Source organism: Artibeus jamaicensis, unplaced genomic scaffold (assembly GCF_021234435.1).
Source record: "Artibeus jamaicensis isolate MK-2021 breed Jamaican fruit bat unplaced genomic scaffold, CSHL_Jam_final contig_391, whole genome shotgun sequence".
Classification (NCBI taxonomy): Eukaryota; Metazoa; Chordata; class Mammalia; order Chiroptera; family Phyllostomidae; genus Artibeus; species Artibeus jamaicensis.
This window is the reverse complement of record NW_026521814.1, coordinates 23036827-23040622: the sequence shown is the minus strand read 5'-3', so window position 1 is coordinate 23040622 and position 3796 is coordinate 23036827. Positions and strand designations below refer to the sequence as shown.

At 36.7% G+C, this 3796-nt stretch overlaps 1 pseudogene; it reads right to left on the bottom strand.

Moving 5' to 3' along the window:
• Positions 1-562: 562 nt before the first annotated feature.
• Positions 563-2404, bottom strand: LOC119062130 (E3 ubiquitin-protein ligase RING2-like; annotated as a pseudogene).
• Between the last annotated feature and the right edge of the window lie 1392 nt (positions 2405-3796).

The window sequence follows — 3796 nt, the reverse complement described above, 5'->3', positions numbered from 1 at the left end:
TAGATAAAGGGAACATTCTATAATTTTCCAACCAAATTTTAATTCTTTTCACGGGGCTGTATCTCAGACTTCACACATTTCTCCAGTGGTATATTTTTTCTCCATATTCCCTACTCCTTTCTGGGTGAAGAATTCTTGCTCTCTTTCTACCAGGTCCTAACTCCTGTGACTGTTGTGTTGCTCTGTCCGACCCCCACCTTATACCAACCCCCTCTTTTGGAGAGGCAAGAGTACTAGAAGGAAAAAGATAGGAAGCATTCTCTCCCCCCGGTTAAGGCAAGGCTTGGAAAGTCCTTTCCCCGACTGAATAGGCTTTTGCTGTAGAGAAAACACAGTGTATTTCATGACTATTCTTCCACTACCTCATTCACTACCAAGAGGAGATTTCTCAGATGTTCATGATGAGAACCTGGTGGGATTCCTGGAAGTAGAGATTTCAAAAGGGTTGAGACCCACAGGAGTTTCTCACTTTTAGGCTAGTTCACACTTAAAAACTTCAAATTACAATCAATTTGAAAATCATTATCTAATGGGACACATTTCAGTTATATAACGCTAATTCTTATAGAATATACCCGCTGTCAATTACACTACCAACATCCATCACTGAATCAGTTGCCACTGTTGTTCTGTTATTATCAAGCTCAAGCCCAGAATCATTAGTTGTTTTGGTCCCTTTGTTGCTAGGTCCCGCTTTCTGATTGCAAAATGTGGATGTGTTATTACAGTGAGAACTGTCACCATTGTTTTGGCTCCATTACCATTTTCAGTCTGTTGTTTCCTTCCTTCCTGTAATCTGTTCATGGCCTGTATCTTCAGTCCTTCCTCAGTGCAGTGATTGAATGCTTGTGATTATTGTGTTTGCTGATTCTGGCTAATAGTCTCTCCTGACGAGCTTCTTCCTCATCATCATTTGGATAAATTTTGCTAATGAGTACATCAATGTTGGGGTCTGGCCTCAGTGATCTTTTGGAAACTAGCTTTTTCTGACAAGTGGGATATTCTTTACTGCCACTTCTGTGGGCTGTGGTAACACAGTCTGCACAAAAATGATACAAACAATCCTTTGTAGTCATGGTGTTTTTCAACATATCCAAACTATCCCTTATTGCCTCCTGAGATGTTCATTGCAATTCATATAAACTGACTTCCCATGTTTTTCTTAACAGTTGAGTTTCATTTGTCTCACAGCCTGAGACATTGTGGCTCTTGCCCCAGCCCAGGACTCTCCTGGCCGTGACTGGAGCAAGAGTCAGTTACAGGTTACCATGGCCACCAGAGTGATTGCACAATATCCAGTTTATTCTTGTTAATGATTTATATTGTGAAAACTCCAAGGATTCTGAAGTGAAATATTTATACTGCAACTGAATGTAATATTTATATTGCAACTGAAAACTCATTTTTTAATATCCATGCCATGTTCTGTATACTTTCTCAAGTTGAATTTTGTCTGTATGATATTAAATTACATAAATGGGAAGAGAAAAATAAATTTAAGCATGATATAAGAAAGACTGAGGTATGCCCATTCACAAATTTGGTCAATCTAAACATATGGCCCTCATTCTTAATCAGAATAAGGGAAAAAGATATATGTCTACATCTTTATTACAAACACTGTAAGCGAGGTCCAGCCCACAGCCCACAGACTGCACATGGCCCAGGATGGCTATGAATGCAGCCCAACGCGAAATCATACATTTAAACCTTTTTTTTTTGCTCATCAGTTTTCTTCAGTGTTTGTGTATTTAATGTGTGGCCCAAAACAACTCTTATTTCAGTGCGGCCCAGAGATGTCAAAAGGCTGGACACCTGTGTTTGATAGTAACTTTGGATAGGTTGCTATACAGAAGAATATTTCATACAGAAATGCAATGTGTACTTTTGTTTCAGTTCTATATCTGAATCAATATTCCTCTACTTTTATGCAAAACCTTTTTTAAGGTTCAAACAGTCTAGAAGTGCCACACATTTCCTTTTTTTGTTTGTGCATTTTAAGATCACCCGAGTGCTCTCACCCTATATGAACAATTTTATCATTGAACTTACCTTATTCATTCGCTTCTCAAGTTCCTCCATTGTCTTGGTGACTTCAACATCTACACATCCCATATTTAGTTTGGGGACATTTCTAACTTTAGTACTCCTCTCTACTTCATGGACCTGTTCCTACAACCAGAGTGGATTTTGCCATTCTTTGCCACCATTCTACTCTGAACTATTAAAATCATATACAAAGATCTCACTGCTCTTTCACAAATCTTAGGTGGTCTCCTATCTCATTTTAATCACCTTGGCTCATTAATGTTATTAAGAAATTCATTCACTGAGTACTGTGCTCCACATCTCTCAAACCATTTTCATCTTTACATGATCCCAGTTTCATTTCATTGCATTTCATTTTAGTTGCCCTATTGGGATATCTTGAGAATCTTTGCTCCCCTTATACATTTTATAGTATCTTGTTGGCCAATTTTCAATCACTAATGAGAGCAACAGGTGCCTGCCCCAAGCCAAACCCAGGACCAATACTACTAAAAAGCAAATGTTTGTAACCTTTACTGTGCTGTCAATATGATCAGTAATCAACATTACCATATATTTCTAATTGCTTCTTGCTCTCCTCTTTTGAAGTGTCTATATCAACAACTCTTTACTATTGCTATCCTCTTCAACACTCTCAGCGGGCAATTTGGCTGCAATCTGATAAAGAAATTAGATACTAGAGGAACATTTAGATGTTATTTTTGCTTTTAGACATTAGTTTTATTTTTACTCTATAAGATGAAGATACAGCACTTTTACAACAAAACTCAGCCTTGGGAGATTCCTGGAGAGTGGTGTGTATGTATGGTCATGGTAGCTCAAACAAAACACTAACTTTTATACCTGTGCTCTTTGCTCATGTTTTTAACTTTTGTTGGAATGTTCCTTCTCTTCATCTCAACCTAGTCAACCTCCTTCACACTGCAAGATGTAGGCTTAATGACATTTTCTTGATAAAGATTTTCTGAATCCTCTCACAAGCAAGAATTAAAGGTTTCAATTGATCATTTTTAGCTCATTGTGCATATATATATATATATATAATTATGTATTACTTCACATAGTCTTTGCCTGACTGTTACCAAAGCATCTAATATTTAACTTTGGCATCACTTCTTCCTTGAGCCCTTCTCAGTGTTTTTCCCCTTTTTCTTTCTATTCCCAGCTGTCACATGTCAGAAAGCTCTTCTTGAGTTCCCACAGCATCCTGTGGTTATCTCTGTCATGGTATTTAATACCTGGAATTCTAGGTGTTTGGCGGCCTGGGTTTTACTCCTAGTTAAAATATGTTATTAGATATCCTGGCAGCATATCCTAGTAAGTGGTGAATTCATGGAACACAGAGCTTTTGTTCTTAATATCTCTATTTCTAGTGCTTAGGCCAGGACCTAAAATATTACAAGGACGTAATAAATTATTAATAAAAAGAATATATAATATTGTAGTAGGTTGTTATCTTACTTGATTGTGCAAGTAAATGATAATTGTCCTCAAATCTCAATTTTCACCTCACTTACTTTAATTCCAGAACCAAAAAGAAAGCTTAACATGTACCTGATATTTGATAAATATTTCTTAAATTAAATCATTTATAATATATGTATCTCAAATTTATCCAGGCAACTTTATCTGAAATTAGCTGAAGGGAAAGAAAAAAATTAAAAACTCGATCTCACCAAATTGTTACTTATTTATTGCACAAATTAAGACTTTCTGTTGCTAAAGTTGAAGTCACAACACCTGTAAG